We start from the raw sequence: 24,096 nt of genomic DNA on the forward strand, positions 1-24,096 counted from the left end.
TTCCACATTAGTCAGACATATATCTTCTACATGATAATTCATTTTGTTAAAATAGTACAACGGAAGTCATTTTCAAGGGCACAAAGTTTTTAGCTATAGTGCCACAACCACAGGATTATTGAGCCATGGGGCCATCGACTGTAGACCAACTTGGTTGTAAGGCGACAAACCACCCTAGCCTTACAACAACAAACCAACTTGGCCGCAGTGCCACAGACCAACCTGGCCACACGGCCATAGACTAAGCTGGCCACAGGGTGCAGACCAGTTTAGCCATAGGGCTTGAGGAGAGACAAATTGAAGAATTTTAGATAGAAAAGTTTTTATTAGTCAAGAAAATCTTAAGTTGCAAGAAAACAAGGTTGTTTCATGGTATATTTCAATTTTACGAGTATTTTGGAAATATATTATCATATTCAAGCCCTAATTCTGGAACTGAGTCAAATCACAGGAGAAGGTTCATTGAAGGAACAAGGGCTTGAACCTATGTATAGTGAATTCGAACCCTCCCTAAGCAACATGAACTATCATAGCTAGATCAAGAAATTAGACAGTGAGTAAAAGTTAGTGTTGTTGGAATAAACTGATTGGTTTTGGGGTTACAGTTGTAGTGGTAATTGGGAAATGTTATTTGAAGTACTGATTGATTAAATATTTGTATTACAAAATTGGTGGATATTTTTTCTTGGGAAATCAACCCTAATTAATCATGCATTGTGAACTTGTATTGTTATAAGAGATATTTATTGATGTTGGATGCCTTTATGTTACTCAATGAATCCTATTGTTAAATGAATGGCATATAATATATCTGATCGATTGAAGAAACCCCAGCCAACATAGAACCCTAAGGGTAAGATTACCTTAGGGAATTAAAATTCTATCATATTTGGCTCACCTTGCTAGCATATGAGCATTTGGGTTGATGTTAGTGACCTGATATCTTCAAGGAAGGCTTCAATAGAGGATTGGCAAAAGAATGCTTGGGAAAAAACCAAGAAAACTATAGTTCATCAATGACAGTAGAACTAACAGCTAATAAATAAACTTCTTCATAATGTGGATAAAAATTACCATGTTCCTATTTAGCCTAATATCCTCGGGCATGCAGTCAGATATTTTGGCTTTCAATATTTGTAGATGGGTGGAAAGCATGGAATTATGGACCACCAGAAAAAAACAAAGACACTTCAAATTATTGGAGGATGTAACAAATGCTAGAAGAGGGTACTCGGGCATCCATAACCTTTCAGAATTTCTGCGACAATAAGTACAAAGTTAGGTTAAAAAATTGTGGTAAGGGCACATAACATATTGTCGTGGTCATTGCCCCACAACCTCTAACAAATCCATTTGGCACTTTGCATGCAATGCCTCAAATGCTTATTGGTCTATTGTAGCAGCTGCAACACCCTCCAAAATTTTGGCCCGCATCTAATTTCGGAGCCTTCATTGGGTTTTTCCTTGATGTTTGCAAGCACTCAGGCTCATCTTGTGATCTCGTGTCAAGTCTTTGCACCCTCCTCGCTTGACCGTTCAACGGACATCCTTTTTCATATCAGTCACAATGTCATGCTTGCAGCCATGTTCTGGCCATCCACAAAGTCCACCTTCATGTGTACAAGTTGTATTTTCTATGTAAAAATCCATTTCACTCACACACGAAGTTGTGCTTTTCACTCACACTATCGGTCAGTCACACTAAGTATATGTTGTCTTGATGGTTAGAGGTGTCTTGTCATCGAGTCATGTTGAGTGTGGGTTCACAATTTCATGTATGCATAAGTTCACTCACTCACACACTTAGTCATTTTGCTGAAGTTCTGATGATCGGATCACCCTCCAACAGTCGGACCTCCGCGAAGCTACATTTCATAGTTTCAACCCTCAGTGATCATGTACTATTGCCCAGAATTTCACAAACCTTGAGGTCATCTCCCAGGTAGCCTGCACTGTGCAATCCTGGAATCAACTGGACTGACTATCACCCAGAACAATTCATAAGGTTCTCAGCAAGCCATCTCAATTTGAGCTACCCGCAAGCAAATCAACGAAGCCTCCAACTGGTCAACCAAAGAGTTTGACAGGGCAGTGACCCCAGGCCCCACTCCTCCCAAAATTGCCCAGAATCTACCAAGCATGCCCACTTCCGCTGACTAAATAAATTGCACAGACATGCCCAATAGGCACCCACTACATGTTGTTGCACTACCATTAAAAATTGTGCAGTTTCCTCAGCCAGTCACCCCAAGAGCCAGCTTGCTGCTCAGCCTAAAAATTGCGCAGTTTTTATGAGTAGTCATCTAGCTGCCTGGAATCCCACTTAGCTCAAAAACTGGACAGGGATGTCCAGCAGGCTAGCCTCCCAGCTCTGTGCATTCTTTTCCAACCGCACTCCCGCAGCCCGCTGCCAGCTCCCCATAAAAATTATGCAATTTTTCTAAGCAACCTCCTGCAGCCCGCTGCCAGCTCCTCGGAGAATTGTGCAGTTTTTGGTGCCAATCCCCCTCTACTTCCCGCACTGCCTCCCTGAAAAAATTGTGCAATTATGCCCTCCATCCGAACCAAATCCCGTGGGAAGTCACTAGTGATCCAGATTGTCCATCTCAATCTCCCAGTGACCTTTGTGCAATTTTCACCGGTGTGCCTAGAGACTGCATCCTAGCTTGAAATCTACCTTGCGCAGTTTCAAAGCCTTGTCGTCTCTCCCAGTCACCTGCATATGAAAGCGAACGCCAATGCATTATGGTAGACTAGGATATTTCTGGATTTGATGTCCTCTTGTCATGGGTGATTGCAGATAAAGGTACATGGATGAGACATGATGCGGCTACGAACAGGATGAACAAGGAAAGCATGCGAGAAGATTTGTTCGCGAACGAATGAATGAGCAATGCACGTGAAGAGATTTTTTCACGAACGGATGAACAAGGAATGCATGTGAGGAGATTTTTTTTTCAAATGGATGAACGATGAATTCATCCGAGGAGATTGTTTCATGAATGGATGAATGAGGAATGCATGCGAGGAGATTGTTTCGCGAACGGACAAACGAGGAATGCATGCGAGGAGATTTTTTCGTGAACAGACAAACACATGAAGCATGCCAAAGTATAAGAAAAGGAGCGACGTGCACATGCAACATTAAGTGAACACCAGGATCCTCAAAGACTCCACACACCTTGCCATGTATAGGTGAAGCTATGAGACACCAAGAGCACATCCATCACTCAGCAGCACTACAATTCGACATGCATGCCACCAGCAGCACGAACATACTAGCTCTTTCTTGTTGATTCATGTCATGAGTCATCTCGTCCACATCACTATTATGGGCCACACCATTGTAATCAATGTAATATAACATGGAAGTCCAAGACACCCAGATGTAAATCTAAAGAGTCATGTAAATTTGCAGAGTCATTAAAGTCAAATAGTCATGAGGGAAGTCGAACAGTCACAAGGGTCAGTTTTACCCTTGGTTATAAATACCCCTCATTTGTACATGCAAAGGACTTTTCACCTTGGCTCTTCCCACATAACCTTCAGAGTTTGTAATATTTTCTTTGAGGAGCGAGTAGTGGCTCCAATGCTCCATTATCAGGGTTAGTAATGTAATGGTGTATGAATGTGTCTTCGAACTTTTTCTTAATTTAGAAGATTTTTAACAGGCCAATATGTTTTCACACATGTATTGTACTCATTTGTAAGACTATTATTTGGACACTTGTAATGCATGTTTCTTTCACCTGTATTAAAACAGTTGAACCGTTTCGGTTGTTTTAGTACATATGTTATTAGAAATTTGTTGTATTAGTTGTTAACATTGTCTCGCTCGTGTGGGCTATCCTGTTGGACAGTCGACATATTCATTCGTGTAAACTTGTTATAACGACTGTCACACTCGCGTGGACTATTCCGTTGGGTGTTGTACATGCTGTTTGTTCACCTTGTGTTTGTGACTGCTGCATCCGTGTGGACTACTTTGCCAAAAGTTGCGCATGTCCTGTTGTGTTGTGCGTCTCTAGCAGACTTGGGACTATTCCCTCTCAACTTGAGACTCAATTTCACCCTCTCCCTCTATAGTGAAAGAAATTTGACACAAGCGGCACTAAGCACTTACCAGGCATGTGAATCTCATTGTTCACAGACAACGCAGGCCACTCTCATGTGCTGACAAGCAAGAGCTAAGGAAAACCTTTAAGACAATGTAAATCGGGCCATCATACTGGATGGGACTCCTACACCAAACAGTGTGAGGTCTAGTTGGGACTTCATACCGAGGAGATCCCCTGAATGTGGTCCAACACCGTCAACATGGTCAAAAAAGGAATTTTTCTCCATTTGTCCAAAATGGAGTATCTAGTTCGGTCCAAAGTTTAGCATTTGAATGGAAGAATCAAGAGAACGTAGCATAAGTATATTATACTAAGAAACATTGAAGCAGTATAGAAGTATGAAAGTATGAAGATAGTCTAGAAGCAACATGAAAGCATTAATGAAGCATTTCTCATCATAAAGAAGGAACCTCATTATTCATGAACATCATCTTCAAAGAAGTAGTTCGTTCAAAAGAAGTCAACTGAATGGCATCATGAAAGTAAATATTCTTCATTAGACATCTATAAAATTACTCATATCTTTAGAGGAAGTTGAATAAAGAATATGATGCATAAAATATAGTTGGGAAGAAAGTCAATAGCATAACATGGTATTTTTGGTCAAGATAAATCTCTCATAGAATGTTGGAAGGAAATTGAAGTCATTTAGACTCTCCTTGATGGTTTACTAATAGTTCTATCACAAAAATCACTAGCCTTGGTCTAACGGTTGAACACATCATTGGAAGAACCTATATATGAAGGAAATCATGTTAACCTCAGAGGGAGCTAGTAGCAGAAATTGACATGAAAGATCCTAAATCTTAATGAGAGGGAACTTTTGGAAGCAATGATAATGATATTCGTATTGTTTGCAATATGGTATGACTTCCCAGAATATTATATTATAGATGAGACAAAAAGTATAGACAATTTTTTGGATAATATCATTACACTGGTAGTTGTTTGGTTCAAACCAGGAACACTTTGATTGGTTTCACAGGTACTATTTCTAATAAAGACACTATTGATGATTGGAAGCATAATTTTGTTGCAAGGAAGGATATGTGAAGGTTTGTGTAATCAGTTGTGAAGGAGTTAGGCTCCATAAGATGATTGTTGAAATACTTGATAATGTGATTGAAGCTACATAAAGATTGACAAAGAACTAGGAAGGTTAAATCTTGTTATGATATGATGTAGATAGGAGCCAAGTAGCTACAACAAATATCCACAAAAGAACATGTAGTCGATGCTTTGATGAATATTTTTTAGAAAATCTTAGGCTTGTGGTTATTCCTCCCTATTTGATAGGGAGTGAGGATCTCTTCCCTGGTTTAGAGGGAGTGAGGGTGGACATTGTATTCTCCATGTGTCATGCACTATAGTCAGGTCTAACAGCCATAACCCTAGTGAAGGCACTAATAGGGAGAATGGTGAATTGGATAAGCGTCTAGGACTAATATTATTTGAGGATTTTGATGTAAGACAATAATAGACCTGTGAGGACATACATAGTGAACAGTCAGATGGGGTATGTTCCTAGAGAGGCAGTGGGTGTCCAAATTTATGCCTCCCGGTAATGTGCTCTGACCTAGTGGAGAGATAGAGCTTGTTAGTTAATGCATTGCTATGTTTGAAAATGTTAGTTATATTGATGCTTATCAATTTGAATCCCTTCTTATGAAAATATTTTAATTTGAGTGTACCATGTTGTGTCATATACCTCCTTAGTTAAGAGGGGGTGTTGAAAATGTAACTAGTGTCAGTCTTCATAATGTAACTCAAATGAATTATTGATGTATTTGTTATATTAATTATTATTATTTTATTTCTAGTCAAAGCATGTTCTTCATGCTTTTAGGGCCAATTGAGTAAAAAGAAAATTTATCATGAGTCAATGAAATGTAATTGAGACAAAGTCTCATTTGGACTTCTTGTAAAAGAAAAAAAATATATTTTTCAAGTCAAAGAGTAAAAAATTTCAACATGGAGACCAATTTGGCCCTCCTGGACAACTCGGCCTAAACAAGTAGCCATTTGACCTACTTGACATGTATAAATATAAGATAGCTCAACCTCATTTGGTCATCCATCCATCACTTTGATTATTGTGCAAGAAGAATGAGAAATTCAGTGAAATTCAAAGAAGAGAGAGAGCGAAGTCGAAGGAGAGATAAATTTATGTTTTCTACCCTAGTTTTAGTTCATAGAGTTTTTTGAGGCAGTTTCTATGGTATTGTAGCCCGAAATTGCAGGGCCAAAATTTTAGGATATGACTAGATTTTAGATATTTGCTCAATATTGAATTTTTTTGAATTTGACTTATTGAGGAGACTTGGAGGAGGAATGAATTGGGTCTTTGTGGTAGTATTTCTCTTGATATTTGGTCTTGTATATCTGACTTTGATCTGAATCTATAATGAGATGATTTTCTTGGGTTTTCCCCCTTATGGCATTTTTTCCCTGGCTTGGAACCTACATATTTGTGTTCTTTGTATCTTGTGATATTCATGTTTTATACTTTATATAATTTCTTGATGAAGAAGTGAACATAAAATTTAATAAGAAGCTAGCAAAAATTCACAACTAATTATCAGGTAAAAGAAATCTACACTTATTTATAAGAATCTTGATTTCTAAACACTTTAAACACTTGATGCGTAAAATTTTTTGTCAAACACTTATAAACAAATTAAAGAAAAATATAAAAATTAGATATCAGGGGAAAATAAATACTTTCATTAAACTAATTAGAAACTTTTACAATGCCATTATCAATGAGAACCTAGGAATCAAATCCAAAGATCAATTCAACCCACAAGATCAAACCTCAAAATTTACTTGGACTGGTAGAATGAATGACTCGACACCTTTAGAAAATCCACAAATTTGATCTCCAATAATTTAGAAAGATTTCAACCTTAGAACTTAATCTTAAAAATACCAACGGAAATCTCCTATAAGTGCACATAAATTCAGTCCCTCAATGTCTAATGGAACTTAGTCCTAAGTTAATAAAATAGTTATATCCTAGGTGATGTAAATACTCAGTTGTTCATGCAATAAAAATTCAAAACCTAGATAGTGAATTCAACCCTTATTGGATCGATCTTCCCTCAAATGGTGGATTAATTACCTAGAAATTGATCTCCAACATGAGAAATGGGAACTTCAAATGTTTTCAATAAGTTGACCCTCCAAGAATGTAATCGACCTCCACAGAACAATAGAAATGGCCTCCTTATGTAAAGTTGGACTTGGCCCCCTGACTAGATGTAAATTTTGGTCTCCTCAAGAGGGATAAACAAGCTCTTGAATAAGGTAATAATCGCCTCCCAAGAAATGTGAATTCATCATCCAATTTGATCCGTGAATAAAAATGAGTAACTTATCCTCAATAAATATGAACTTGCCCTCCCCCAAGGTAACCAAATTTGGTCTCCAAGTAATGTGATTTTGACCTCCTATGGTAACAACCTCAACCCTCAAATTTATGGGAATAAATGGCTTCTATAGTGATATGATCCGGTCATCAAAATTTGATAGAACTCAACCTCCTAAGGTAGTAGGCCAAGCCTTCCAAATTATCAGTAATAAATGCCCTCAAAACAAGGTAAATCAACCTCCAAATATGCATAGAAGTCAGCTTGTCCAATTGATGATTGATCCAATGCAGATCTCAACCTCGTGGTGTAGGCTTGATCCTCCAAGATGTATTAAATATGTTCTTTAATTCTAATGTAGGATAGAAGCTCGACGTCATTGAGAGAATAAGCTCAGCCGCTAATGAATAAGGTGCTCAACCTCCTGGAAATTGAGGAAATCAATTTCCTAAAAGGGATGTAACTCTACCTCCTAAAAAAAAAGATACAAACTCAAATGCCACAAAGAATCCAACCTTCACGATATAGAAAAATTTGGATTCCGAGAATTCAACATCAAATATCTCTTGCAAAAACAACTTGAACTCTCAATATTAGGAACTTGATCACCTACAATGGAGACCATATGAGAAATATGAATGATTTCTCTCAATGCTAACTAGCGTGGCAATTGAGTCCATCGAAATATGATGTACACCAGATAGGGTAGCAATATTGTCCACTAAAACTAGTGTGAGGATCTCGCCTGAAATCCTCAATCTTGACTCTCCTGAGCCAAAGCCAAACACAAGAATGATCACCAAGATTAGAATAATACGAAATGGCTTCCTCCTTCCTTTTATAATATTTATCCATATCTTCTCCAACCTTCTCAATCTCTCCAATTTAAATTATTTTATTGATGTAGTAACTTTTTCCCCTTTTATTAATAATAATAATTTCCCCCTTTATTAATAATAATAATATCTAAGAGAATTGGGAAAACCTCCTTAGTAATTTCCCCTCTTGTTAGCCTAAAGCAGATAGTTAGGAAATTGGTAATGATATTTTTGTGCTCATAAAATCAGGGACATTAAAATCAAGAGCACCAAGTTGTTTATGTACCTTGTGTTAGGAAATTAGAAAGGAAAAACGATTTTCTCTTGTTGATAAGTACTTGTGATATATTTGAGTTCTTATTAAAATTTTTATTTTCTTTTATCTTTGTTTCATCAAGCAATTATCAAAATCAAAACACGAAGATTGAAGACACCAATTGTAGGGACACTCCCAGGGATAAAACCCCTCTATAGGGGAAAACCCTATAACAAACTCTTTTTCGATAGATTCAAAATGAGATAGACCAAAAAACCTTCCTGCTCCACCAAGTCAACCTTCCAAGATTATTTTGCAAATTTTAGTAGTCTCTTCTTATCCATCAAATTCAGTCCAACAACAACCAAAAATTTCGGCCCCCCAGCAACTCAAAATTTCGACCTAGCTTCTGCATTGCAGTTTCTGCCCCTTTAGTATTTCAGCAGCTTCACATGTAAGATAGAGAGATAATTTCAACTTCTTGTGATTGACAGAGACCTTCTTCTCCTTTACTAGCCTTCTTCTTATCCCTTAAATTTTGCACTTTTTCTAGCCCCAAAAGTTACAGATCGAACTTGACGAGTGTATGATCCAAATGAGGCCGAGTCACTACCTTCATATAGGAGTTTTTTCCCCTTAGGCCGACTTGTCTAGTTTGATTCCGACTTGGTTGATGAGGCCTAGAAGACCTCATTTACATTAAATTATTTTATTTCTTGAAAAATAGAGCCCAAGAAGGGTATTTTTCATTATGACATGGACAATAATACTTGACATAAACCCTAGAAGACTTCAATGGAGGCTATGACCTAAAAAAATTGACCCAAGCAAGAAACCCATGCTTTAATAAGTCAATTTCTTTAATAACAAATTTTATTTATTTTTCTAACAAATACATTACATCATGACTTAAATATAATTATGAAGACTGACACTAGTTACATTATTCAACACTCCCTCTTGACTAGGGAGGTATTCATAATTACATATATATAGAGGTACATGGAAGATCTCAAAATTAACTATGAAGAGTTCTAGCACACTCAATGTTGTCAGCCTATTTTAGCCCCTAAGGTCAGTGTTCCTTAGTCCTCATGGTTGTTTCACTTTTTCTAGGCTTTAGACCTTCTTTTTTCCAGTCATACTTCCCAGTCACATGGATGGAGGCCTATGAGAGTGACTAGAGCCTCGTAGTCGCTCCCAGCCCTTCCTTGTGCATGAAACTATGGCCTTTTCCAATTTTTCCTATGCCTGTGACTAGGGATGTCTTCTAGAGTGTCTTGGTCCCTAGGAGATCAATTCAAATCATCACTTATTCGAGCTGGCTATGACTTATCATTTATAATTTTCCATGACTTCTAGTTGTCCTCAACATCTATGTTTGTCCTATTAGGACCTCTCTTCTACCTATTTATACTGGACCGTTTGATAGGGTCAAGCTAGTTTTAGAGAGCCAGATCCTTGGTGAGGTAGAGATCTTGAGTCTATGCTACTATCTTTCTACTAGAGAGAGAGCTTTTGAGGTTCTTATTACTTGAGTATTTATTTTCATGCTTATCTCCTTGTTATAATGAGGAGACTATGCCAGATCACAAAGATGAGGATTTGAGGTGAAGGTATATGATTATAATCTTATTTTTTCATGATAAATAGAAACATATGTTCCTTCCTTATATTTATTTGTATGCAACATTCTTTATAGTTGTTTCTATGACATTTCGATCAAAAAATATTCCGACGAGGGTCACTTTTCTTCTCCATTTTTTTGTGGTTGTGTGTGGAGATCGAGATCGCTTGAGTGGAGCCCGGAATCTACATCAAACCCAAAATCCTTCCCCAACCTACTAGGAGGCCAGGTGCACACATATTTCCTTGTATTATATAGAACCAACTACCTGATAAATTGTTTGATAATTTAGGGTGGGACACTATTATATCTCTATTGGTCTTCCCTTTTGCCATTTGGTGATATGATTTGGACATGAGATCAAAGAGAAATAGCTCCTTACATGCAGATTTAGATGCAACATAAGTGGTGCTTTAAATGAGATAATTTTTGTTTTGTGTCCACTTTGCATCCTATTGATTTCTCTCCTATCCTGGTTTGTTGAGTTTTCTCCAATTTTTCTAACTCTTTGCGGTTATTATCGGGATTTATTTTTTGAATATTTTTCTTTTTTCTCAGCTTGTATGTGGGTTTTTTGAGAATTCTTAGTTTTTTCCCGTGTCACTCCCACAGGGAGTCATCTGTGCGACTGAAGGATCCTAGAAACAGAGAGACTGACCAAATTTAGCCTGTCTTATGCATGCGACTAAGCTTCTAGCCCTAAAAAATAAGTTTTGTCCTCAGAAGGTTTTTTTTCTATCCTTTATTTCTCTAAGATCCATGTTTATCGGTTGGATTAGGTCCAAATTTGTTTTCTTTTACTTTATTTCCTTAGATTTGTTTTCCTTCATCGGGAGAGAGTTTTTATCTTGTATTGGGCATTGATATTCTTTGTTTTTGCTGATATATTGGAGATTTATTAGATCTATTTATTTTTGTGTTTGTTAGCTATTGATCTTTGTCAGATCTAATCCATTTCTTATTCGTTGTTTGGGATATTTCATTTCTTGCATTCTTCAAGGTACCCTAGAAGGATTATTATGTTCTTTGGTTGAGCTCTAGTGTTCTAATCTTTAGATCTCATTTTCAGATCTATTTGGCTACTTTTAGTGACTACTTCGATCTGTTTGATATCCCAATTTGGGTCTCTTGTTTCCTTTTTATGGTTTCGTTACTTGTTTTCAAGTTATCTATCATATTTCTTGTTTTCTTTCATCACAATTGGTGGTGTTTTGATTGGTTCTGCAATGGTCATCCAGGAAAGTTCATTTGAGTGTGTTTTGATTGCCTTATATCAATCTCATTTGTTCTTGTCCAGGCCTTCCTACCTTTAGGGTTCAATTTTGACCTTTGTAGAATATTGGTCTTAGTTGAGTCATTATGTTATAGCCCTAGCCTATTGACATTGACTTCATTCTTCCACTTTTGGCTTTTGGTTTGATTGCTTGAGTGTGTTTTCCTCTTTGTCTTTGTTTTCCTATATTTAACATTTTTGGATTGCTTTGCATTCTTTCTTGCAAAATTTTCTTTGGTCTCTTATCGGTTATTTTGATTTCCTTTTTGGTATATTTTTTGGGTCATCAACTTTAAATTTTTTATGGATAATTTTCATTTAAGAATTTAGTGAGAGGTGCATCCATAAGCATTGGTGTGTTGTGAAAACTCTTACCCTCCTGTAGTTATAATTCATCGAAGTGAAGAGGAAAATTTTCATATAACTGCATCAGGGTTACTAACTAGAGTCATTCACATCCTCTAAGTTTCACATTTCATCCCAACTATATAAACAAAAACCACTCAAAATTAACACGATAATAAAAGCAACTAGACTTGTCTTTTTCTTTTATTGGTAGTACACCAACACTAACTTAGGCTAGGGTCTTGGAGATAGGTGTGTGAGTTAACTACTCAAAGACTACAAAACAAACTTAGCAGCTTGTACTAGGGACATCAAGCCCCTTGCAGTAGTGCCTTATGGGAAGCCCTTCTAACAAGTGGGTTAAGCATGAGGTCACACTTGGGATAAGCAAGGTGACATTACCCATTTCGCTTATTTTTGGGTGGCACGATATAGTGGAATTTACATGCATACAAACGATGTTATTAGCATTTTTTTGTAGCACTTGGGAGGCAACTCTCAAGAGGGTTTCGATCTTAGCTCTATGGGGCTAAGTTTCATGCCCTTGTGTTTGGATTTGGCCTATGATTTCCTCCCTAGGATGTGTTATTGTCAAGTGTAACCATAGTGACATATCTTTTAGGCTCATACACAGGTACAAGGTTGGGTTCATCTTCTTTGTACCTAGGGAAAATATTAGTCATACTCTCTTAGTCCTCTCGTAGGGTACCCCACAGCTAATAAGTGAACTTGGACCAAGTTAGCACCTAAAAGGGCTAAGAAGTTGGTCGTTAGTAAAATTATTACACTACCAGCTTATTTGTATTTTGGTTTGTGTGTGACTATGTTTTAGGACATTTATAGTGTGTGTTATTTGGTATCAGTCACTAGTTTTTGCCTTAGGATGCTTGTACTAACATAATTGTGTTAATTTATATTTTTTCACTGTGGCTAAATTTATTCACCGTTAGTCACTTTGTCTTCATGGTTTGCCTCCTGAATGAGGTGGAATTATCACTCCTACACGAAGTGTGCCTGTCGGCACTCAAGAATTAGATCAACACATAGTTTTGAAGTATATAATTGTTCCTTCTGGTAGTGATTGGATCTCTATTGAGATTTTGGCAGATGATTCTGCTGCTCATTCCAATCCACCCTTGACCAATCCACTAGGACTTGAGTTGTTGCAGCTGAACTTGACAGTTCTACACCTGCTTATACTTTCGTACCTTTTTTCAGTTGTCTACCCTATGGCAGAGTATGAGACCTTGTTACCTTATCTATTAGTAGTGTCATTTTCCATGTCATCATTGTCACCTCTTAACGAGGCCATACCTACTCCTTCGTTTACACCTCTCACATCTTCTTAGGGAATCCCACCAGTTTCCTCTATATCTCCTACAAACTTCCCAAACATTTCATGCCTACTATGTATTCTACATCGACCATGGTTATTCCTCCTAGTCAGTCGATAGGATCAGGAGCATTTTCACTAAACTTTGCTCAACCAATGATTCATGTTCCTCAATTAGGTGTGGTTACTTATAGAAATATGTGGGGTGGATCATCAGTTGTTTCTAGTCAACCTGTGGGAAATGTTTCTTATATGATGTTGCAAGCCTGGTATAGTTCATTATTTGGAGGGTGCCAGCTACCAGTACCTTTCCTGGAGGGGTTAGTTTACGTGGAGGTAACCTTGTTTCTAGTACCATCACTCATACAGGTTATTCTCCTCATGTTGGTCCTACCAAATAGGATGCTTCATCTTATCCTCCTGGTTACAACCCTATGAGAAATCATCCTCTTGGGGGTCCTTGTCTCTCTAGGGGTAGGTACCCTAGGAGGAAGAATCCTTACACCACTCATTCTAGCCCACAATAGTGATATGTCAGGGTGAACCCATTCCTTCAGCAGCAATTATTGGGCGCAACCCAACTTGGCCATATTTTAGGTAGATTTTGAGCAAGAAACTCGAGTTTTGTGGAGCATGCAGTAGAAAAGATGCCACAGAGTACGAAGTGGACTACGCAATAGAGCAAGAAAGCACAATGAAGACCGCCAGTAAAATCACCACATAGTATGAGGGCTTCACAGTTAATCCCCTTCCTTTTTGAAAAAGAATATAATATTGTAAAAGTGGATGGTTTTGGATCATAGTCCCTTGTATTTTGGAAACCATGGTATTGGGTCCATGATAATGTAGCGATGTAATCCATTGATGTAATAGTATATACAAGGATGAATAATAAAGAAGGAAGCAATAAATCCAAGTATTGGTCGGAATCTATGTTTATGGTTGTATTCTGTTGAGTGAGGCTCTGCAGCTGTGTGCACAAAGGCCTAGGTCTGCAGTTGAGTACACAAATCGTCTATATCTTAGTGCGCAGGGAAGAACTATCTATTGTACAAATTCTATATTATAATAAAAATTTCTTGTGGAGGTAGTCCCACATTTGGATGAACCATGGTAAAATTTGTGTCTCGTGTGTTTAATTTCTTGATACCTACACTTTATTTCAGTACTCTGAACTTTATGGATGATTATGTTATGTTTAAGTGATGAATGTAATTATGTGAAGTAATATATAAGTGTGAATTAGTTGATATATGAAAAGAAAATACAAAAGTGCCACATTGTAGCATCACTCAGGCTGTAAAAACTTGGTTCTCCAACCTCACATAATTACTTCAGGTGAGACTGTGATCTGCTTACAAGTCATTGTTGAGAGGGCTAGTGGTTGAGGGTTTCCTTGGTGAGCAGTAAACTCTAAACCTGGGTCAGCCCAACCTAAGCCAACAAATTAAGTCCCTGAGCCGGTGGTGGCCTTAGCCGTGGAGTGCACAAATGGAGTCCAGTATAACTGGGTTGCATATTTAGCTAAGGAATTCCTGGATGACTGCCATGAGGTCCAAGAGAAAGGTACATATTTCCATTATGTTTGGTTACTATTGATCTTTTATATGTTGACATGGAAGGAACTAGAGGATACAGAGTTTACTCCAATAGAAGAAGATGTATGTGAGGCTGCAAGGTATGCTTCGTTGTGGCTTGCCACTCAACCATCACGTGCATAGGAAAATAACATTTTTTTATACTATACCAGGTGGATCTACACATGCTCGTGAACTAGTATCTGTGCCTCTCGCCAAGTTTATACAAATAGTATAATACTCTGGCAAGATTCAAGGCGAATTTTCATATATTGTACATACATGCATGTAGAGACGCAAAGAAGCAATGACATGCATTTCCATATATGGTCAAAGAGGATGATCTACTAGAAATTGTGTAGACATGGCCCATAGATTGGATGACTCTGCTCTAGGAGGCAGGAGACAATGCAACAAAATAAGAAGAATTGGACATTTCGCACCATGGCGAAGGTAGTTGAAAATACAAGGAGAAGGAAGCATAGGAAGAGGAAGAGGAATACAAACACCATGAAGAAGAACATCATGATGAAGAGGATCCTCAAGGAGGCAAGGATACGATGAAGCGAACAGAGAAGGAAGAAACACAGAAATCTACGTAGAGAAAAGGAAGAGGAAAGGCAAAGCCTCCACCAAGGAAGAAAAGAAGAATAAGGCAAATCAGTCAAATGCACTCACACCAATGGTTCTCACTGAGGGATACTTGGACCAAATTAGAGACAATGTTCAAGAGATCACAATGGAATATTGGAATAGGGTGGAAGATCGCTATGACGAGATTATCATAAGTGCGTAGGAGAGGATTGCAGAGTTGAATCTTTTGGCATTGTCAATTAGACAACCTACACAAATACAGGAAAGGATTACAGAAGGAAGGCTGATTGTGCCTACCCTTTCAGCAAGTTTAAAATAGATACCTACAGGGGCTCTACAATTCGAGTCAGCAGAAATTCAGCAGTAAGCCAAGGAGTGGACACACATAAATATGAACATCGCAGCAGTGTCGCTGCCAAGGTTACATAAGTTGCATGAAGAGATTACAGAGGAACTAAAGCTAAGGGAAGAGTGTGCAGCGCATCTCAACGTACAGGTGGAAAAAGAGTGAGATGCACTGTCAGAAAAGCTTGACCAGACAATACAAGAGAGAGATCAGATAGCAAAAGAATATCAATCACTAAAGGACATAGTAGAAACAACATGCAAAGGAATTCCGGACATGGAGGTCCATGATGAAGAATCAACAAAAAAAAAGGTCCTAAAGCTCAACCTTGCAATCAAGGAGTAGAAGTATAAATTTATCGTGGTACAGTGTGAATACAAAGTCAAAATCAGTGAGCTGCAATCGAAGCTGCATCCAACTACGCCGCAGGATGTAAGAGACCAGAGGGAGGTTGACATAAAGTTGGTCATGGTTATCATCTCCATAGCATTGGTGGAATATAACAAACTACTGTACAAGAGTATGGATATTTGGACTTCACTCCAAGAAGCTCCAAATTTCCAAAAATTGTAGGAGGAGATGTAGCAAAACAACAATAGTTAGAGGAAAGTCGAGCATCTGCGAAGACATTTCCTATATCGCAAAAGTTCACAAATATCAATGAGCGAAGGTGCTACAGAAGAGTATTGAAGAGATGAAGAGGGAAGAGAATACATTGATAGAAAGAACATGGTATTGGTAGGACGAGGCCCTTTAGCTCTCATAGATAGTAGATGAGAAGCTTCAAGAGCTTCAACAGAAGGAGGCATCATTGCTACAGAAGGTTGCATAACATGTAACAAAAGCATGGTTGGAGGAAGCATGTTGCGAGGATAAATAGATGACATAAGTGCTCCAATAGTTCAACCAGGCCTATAATAGCATTGCAAAAAATATCAAAGGCACAATAGCCTAGTGACTCTGGATGAGTCACATGTGAGCGTTGGGGGCCTATTGGGCATAGCCCATCTTGGCCAAATTTTGGGTAGATTTTGGGCAAGAAACCCAAGTTTTGTGGAGCGCACAGTAAAAAAGATGTCACATAGTACGAAGTGGACCATGCACTAAAGTAGCAGAGCATAATGAAGATCATGTAGCAAACTTACCGTGTAGTATGGGGGCTTCGCGGTGAAGCCCCTTCCTTTTTGAAAAAAATATAATATTGTAAAAGTTGATGGTTTTGGACCATACTCCCTTGTATTTTTGAAACCATGGTATCGGGTCCATGGTAATGTAGCGATGAAATCCCTTGATTTAATAGTATATATAGGGATGAATAATAAATAAGGAAGGCATAAATCCAAGTATTGATCAGAATCTATGTTTATGGTTGTATTATGTTGAGAATGGGCGAGGCTCCAGAGTTGTGTGTGCGGAGGCCTAGGTCTACATTTGAGTGCGTAGACCATCTGCAACTTAGTGCATAGACACCCCGCAACTGTGTGCATAGGGAAGAACTATTTGTTCTACAAATTCTATATTATAAGCAACAGTTCTTGTGGACATAGTCCCACATTGGGATGAACCATGGTAAAATTTGTGTCTCATGTGTTTATTTGCTTAATTCCTGCAACTTATTTCAGTACTGTGAAGTTTATGGATGATTATGTTATGTTTAAGTGATGAATGTAATTCTACGAAGTAATCTATAAGTGTGAAGTAGTTGATATATGTGAATAAATTTATAAGTATTAAAACATAAAGAAAATAAAAAAGTACCACATCGCAGCATCCCTCGGGGTGCAGAAACCTAGTTTTGCAACCTCCCATAATCACTTTGGGTGAGGTTGCGATCTACTTGTATGTCATTTTCAAGAGGGTCAATGGTTGAGGGTTTTCTTGGTGCGTAGTAAACTATGAACCTGGGTCAGCCCAACCTAAGCTAACAATAATCCATGCATTACAATCCCTATATGGGGGGACCACAAGGTTTGTCAGGGGATTCTCTTGACTATGATGCATTTAGAAAACTCCACAATTTGTTCTTATCCTCTCTTGATTTAAAGGATTTACAAAAGTTGACTAATGAACCCATCCAACATGATCCCTAGTGGCCACCCATTCCTGCCAAGTTGCCATATGATATTCCCAATTTTGAAGGGAAGCATAGTGTCTAGTCAATTTAATGTCTTAAATTGCTCTACATAAATTATCAATCTGGGTATTCTAAACTGATGAAGTGTGGTGCACCATATGTGCTTAGTTAACCTTTCTCTTACTTCGTTGTTTTATAGTTTATGTTGTTTTTGGGGTTTTGTTCTTGTTGCTTTTCTAAAGTGTTTAATGCAACTAGTTCAATCAAAATAAAATGCAATAATCAAATAATGAGAGAATGACTATGAGACCCAGTATCCTTGCTACTTCAGCAAAAGGACAAGATGATTCTATCACGTCATTAGTTCATTAAAAGGCTATGTGCATCACTAATCTACAATCAACTTGAAAGCAATTTATGTACAGCTAATATACATGGTGAAATAAAATGCAAAAATAAAATGACAACTATACAAGGCAGGGGCCCCTCTACCACCTATGAAATCAAATGCTTAAAGGAAAATAAAGACATCAAATAAATGACTAATGACATCGGCCCAGTATCTCTGCTGCTGATTTAAAATGAAAATGAAATCTAAGTGACACTACATAAAGGAGACAAATCACACTACTTTAACCTTTTCTTAACCTTTTTGCCTTTCAGCTAGATTTATCATGTGAGAACAGTTATGAACAAGTCAGCAATGTGAGTCTTAAAGAAAACTAAACCAAGCTGTACTAAGTGATATTTTGGCTCCAATAAAGTTATTTGATTATGGAAAAAGAACCATCAATAGATGAACAACTTGATATATAAGAGCAAAAGTAAAGTGCAAGTTAAAGAAATGATACTAATGAAAATCAAACTACAGAAAAATAAAGGTCAGCAACATAGACAAGATGATCACACATGCCACTAGTCATGAAATCAAAGCAAAATTAAACACACTTGCATGAATTAAAATTGCATGAATGAAAAATATAATCTACCTTACATTCTACAAAGCAATATTTACAAAATGAAATCTACTCTACCTTACATCCTAATGTGCTCCATGACATCTACTTCACATCTCCTTCCATGTTGAGAACATCAAAGCTTTATTCAATTTCTTCAAAAGTACAAAGTACAAAAGCTTTCAAAAGCCATCAAGGAAGAACTACAAACTTGAGAACTAGAAACTAAAAGACTAAAAAAAGGACTAACAAATGAAGGAGAGAGATCTCCTATTTATACAAAAAGATGAGAGCCATCTCATTAATGAGAATCCATGAATCTCTCCCTCTACCTCTAGAGTCCTAATCAGAATAGGAACTGATAAGACACATGTCTTTTTAGAGTTACAATACAATTAGGAGATGTGACACATATCCTCATGATCCCATGATTCTTTCCACTCAAATTCGAATTTGGCCTTGGGGTGCCACATAAGGGTCTTCTAGAAGTCTCCTTTCAACCTACACATGTCAACAATCTCAACCCATTTGTTAGGTATAAGCATATGCACATTATTTTCTAATGTTTAACCACAAATTCACTTAAAAGGCTTAGAAATAATAAATATTGGAAAAACATAAAGGTGGCCCAATGATAATGAAAGTGGGATGAATGTGGTGACATAGTAGTGAAATGGAGGTGAAATGGAGGTGATATAATGGACATAATAGTGAAAGTGTAATGGAAATGAATGACATTTTCAAGACTCAACATACCTCCCAACTGAAGCTATTGCATGTCCTCGTGCAATATATATTACATTAACTCTTTTGGTCCTTGAGCTTTGGCTTAACTTTGCATGATATCATTTGATAACTTCATATTTCTGCAAAGTGTTTCACTTGAATTGCAACATGGTTGGTTCTTGTGTTACAACCATTTTTTTGTTGCCTTCTATTTTGATCTTTGAACTTTGCATAATGATATTTTGATTATTGTTGCAAATTATATCTTTATTGGATTGCATGATGGTTGGTTCTTGTGTGACAACCATGATTTTGTTTGTATCCAATTTATCCTTTAAGCACTTTTTCAAAAGCCATTGTATGCTCATAATAGCAATGTAATAATTAATATATGTTGGAAGTATGTGAGCTCTTGAATATGATATGGACATGGCAAGATATGAATATGAATGTATCCCCCCCCAACTGATGGTATTGGCAATTTTATGAAATGAGGAAGAGAAATGTTTTTCCAACAATTATCATTCTAGCTTTTTATGGAATTCTATGGTCAAAAGTTAGAAAATCACGTACCTTCACTTACCCTTTGGAATGGATGAGTTGTATGTGTAGTGGCTGAAAATTTCTGATCATATTCTTCTTCAAGTGGCTGAACAAGAGGAGGATAGAGAGATAAGATGACTTTTTATTGCTTCTACTAAAACTTGCTGAATCTGCTCCAAAATGCTGAAAATAATAGTCTTCATGTCTTCAAAACTCATTGGCACAATTCCTACTATGTGAAAAGATGTTCTGATGTCGAACATAGTAGGAAATTGTTGGCTTAGTGGCCATTAATGGATGCCACTAGTCAACACGAGAACTCTCACCATTGATGACAATGAGAGTCAAGATGCCCAAACACATCTTGCTAGGTACGAATGAATTTGCTGATGTCGAGTCACCTAGAAGATCTAACGAACAAGGGACATTAATGTATTCCCATTGTTTGTCAGCATGAGGACTTTCCATTAAGGCATGCAAGCCTCAAGGTGTTTTTACAAAGAACTTAGACTCAAAGGACTATGGACTCAATAATTTGCATTGAAGCATGGCTTATTTGCGGAATGAAAATGACAAGGAATGGAAGATGAAAATGGAATATGGAAATGGAGAGTAGAAATGACAATGGGCAATAAGCATGTGAATGAGCCTCTTGCTTTTATTTGTGGGTTATGAATGGACAAAAAGAGATGGAAAGTGTATGTGAATGATAATGGAAAATATGGAGGAAAATGAGATGAGGTATGGATGTGATGGATGGATATGATGGAGACAATAGTATCTGAAAGTTTTTCAAATGTTTGGATCTGATTTTGCATCAACATATTTCCTCTTTGTTGCTGATCATCCTCTTATGAAACAAATTGGTCTCTTAGAGAGACACCATTCTCTTGTAGTCATTTGTCCTTCCTCCTGGAACCTGCAAAAAAACTAATACTTCTTCTACAATGGAATGTAAGATTATCAAAGGAGAGAGGTGATCAATCTCTCTAGTTATGATATTTACACACAAAACTAAGAATTTGTATTAATGAAACAAGTTCTCAAAGGAAAAATCAAAAGAATTTATACCTGCTTTGGAATTAGTGCCTCAAGTTGATGTTGCTTCTTTTCAGCAATTTATTTTATTATTTGCCATTTCAAACTCTAATGATATATTTCTCATTGTATAGATCTTGTTGATATCTTTCCAATGGTACTTAAATCATCAAAATCTGATTTTGTATGAGAAAGATAGGCTGATTTGAACAATGAGGTTTTTCTGGCTGCGGAATTGGGGAACAACTGCGGAATTGGACTTTAGCTGCGGAATGTGCACAGTTCTGTAGCTAAAAATATTGAATAAAAAGTTAGCCATTCATCTTTCATTATCAGTCCAAAATTAATCAATACCTTCAGAAAAGTGAGAAAATAACTTGTTCATTTCATTGATTCAAAATTATTATTTTTTTCTTGACATGCAGCGACTTAGTGTGGCGACTCGATGTGGTGACTTTGTGATAACACACAATTTGACTTCCCTTTGACCGGGGTCTTTTTCATCAAATTTGATCGAATGAATAGGACACCATCCATGTACCAACATTCCCCCAGCTACCCATGTGACTTGTTTTGCTTGATGACACCTGCAACCTAGAGTTTAACAAAACAGCTGCGGAATCCGGGATTGGCTGCGGAAACCCTGTGTGAGCTGCGGAAACCCTGTGTGAGCTGCGGAAACGCTGTGTGAGCTACGGAAAGTGGCTAAAACAGTTTATCATCAATTTTGAATTTTTTTTTTCATTGTCTGCAAGTAGGAACTCTGCCAAAAGAAAGTTAAGGTGTAAACAAACTGATCTTCCATATAGCCTTTTCCATGGAAATAGCAAAGGAACCACCCTTTTTGATTGCAGAAGTGGTGAACTTGAAGGATGCTGTGCTTGACTCAAAGTCCATACACGTGAAGATTGTAAAATACAATGTTTCTTCTGCTTCAAAACTCATTGCAGTAAAAGACTATTGTAGCAAGAACACAATTGCAAATGATGGGAATTTACACAATTATGTATTGCTGGAGACTACAATGGTAGATGGAAAACTATTCCCATGATTAATGCTACTGACTGCTAATCTTTTGAAACAGTGTAAGTGCCCCCTCAAGACAACTAACTTAACTAATGCAATTCACGGTTCAGCTCTGCCAAGCTTTCCCATTCTCGGCTTTCAACTCCGGCTGAAAATTTTACTGTGTGTGGACGTTCAAGGGAAAAATGAGCTGATTACGGGATTCTTGAGGCAAGTGGAGTGGCCGTAATCGAATTGCAAGGCGTATTGGTAACTGTAATCAAGGTTTGAAGCACAGCCGTGGAGTTTGCAGCGGGAGTTATGCGATGGAGAAGAGCCGTAATGAAACTGGTCACTTGGTTCACGCCACGTCTATCAATCGGCTGTGAAGAGCCGTATCCAACCAGTGCAAGTAATGGAGCGCCGTATGGAATTGAAACTGCTGGTTTTAATGAATTGCAATGGGTGGCATATGGGCAGAGGACGTGGTGGCAAAGAGTCCAGCACATAATCAAATTGGAATTCTCCTTATTCAGGCATGTGGAATACATCAAACTGTCAGTTAATAACTCAATTTTTTCACGCGGCAGCAAAAAAGAGGCTCCAAAGAACCGAAGATTTCTCCCAGACCGTCATGCATTTCCTCAAACGGTTTCTGGGTTATCTAATTAACCCACCTGGAAAAAAAACCCATGTTTTAGGTTTTTAAAATTCATCTCCATTTGGGCAAATCGAACGTTTGAAGTTTGACTTTTTTTCTGTGTTTACGTTTTTCTGAGTTTAACTGTTCTCACTGTTCTGCATTCTTTCTGAGTTGATGTTTTTATTGCTGCATTTGTTTTCTTGTTTGATCTACTATTCTGCAGGTGTATTAGACAGGTTCAACCCTACTAATACAATACAATCCACCTGCAACCGCAGTCACACCAGGTATACTGGTGGTCAGGAATCGAAGAGGTGAAGAACATATTGCAACAAGCACACTAGGGATTGATGCTGCTTGACCACTTCGACCAACATTAATTCCCTCAATCGCAAGCAAGCCAGTCTTACAGTAGATAGCAAAATCTTCACAGTTGTTCATAAAGACATTGTACAACCCAAATCCTTTCTGAAGTAAGTATGTCGCTCTATGCACCACAGTCTCAGCTGGGTCTTCATCAGCGAGTGTGCAAGTTCCACCTCGAACTTTTGCAAGAAAGAAGGCAGGATTGACAGAATATTCAAAACGGTACAGCGCTCCTCCATCAAGGAAACAATCAAGGCAAGAACATATTACTCCATTTTTGTCTTGTTGATAACCGCATATCTAATTACAAGAATCATCATCAATTATATATGATATGTATGAAGAGAATAGAGAAGCGCTGCATATGAAACTGATAGGAAGGAAGCAAGTATTAACACTCCAAAGTCCTTAGGGTCTGAGACAATCATTCCCATGACATAACCCAGCAAGTCCATGCATGATTGAAGAGAGTTTTTGAACCCAAATTGAAACCACACATGGCAACAAAATCCACCACTGAATCCAAATGGACCAAAGCCACTAAATCCAATGATCGCACTTACTGCACGGGCAAGGCCCAACACATAGGTTGGAATACCTCTCCATTCTAAGGCTGCTGTCATCAAGGTACCAAAACTTAAGACTGTGAAGTACAACAGAGTCAAAGAAAAACCTGCAGGTGCCACATCTTGCTGCATGTATACCAACTATCCTTATGATATAAACTCACTTCTATATGCATTTTTTTTCTGAATTTTTGAATTTCTATATTGCTTAGTCATTCCTGCATTTTCATTTTATTGCACTAACATCTTGACTGTAAGTTTGAAAAACAGAGTGGTGGCTGCGGAAACCGGTATCAGCTGCGGAAACCAATGTCAGCTGCGGAAACCAGTATCACAGCAACCACTTAGCTAAATAGAGATAGTTAGGCAATCTTAATGGAAATGATCATGGGGAAATAACTTTTATTGATGAAATGGATGGCATGGAGTGAAAATGGAAATGAAATGAAATTTATTTTTTCTCTTCTCCCTTTTTTTTCTTCTTTTTTTTTCTTGAATCAATTGAAGTGATGAAGTTTATTTTG

At 37.6% G+C, this 24,096-nt stretch overlaps 1 pseudogene; it reads right to left on the minus strand.

Moving 5' to 3' along the window:
* Window positions 1–22,868: 22,868 nt before the first annotated feature.
* LOC149230636 (protein LEAD-SENSITIVE 1 pseudogene) lies at window positions 22,869–23,704 on the minus strand (annotated as a pseudogene).
* Between the last annotated feature and the right edge of the window lie 392 nt (window positions 23,705–24,096).

The sequence above is a fragment of the Pinus tabuliformis genome, chromosome J, assembly GCF_031772625.1.
Source record: "Pinus tabuliformis cultivar Carrire ecotype Pingquan chromosome J, CPIR1, whole genome shotgun sequence".
Lineage (NCBI taxonomy): Eukaryota > Viridiplantae > Streptophyta > Pinopsida > Pinales > Pinaceae > Pinus > Pinus tabuliformis.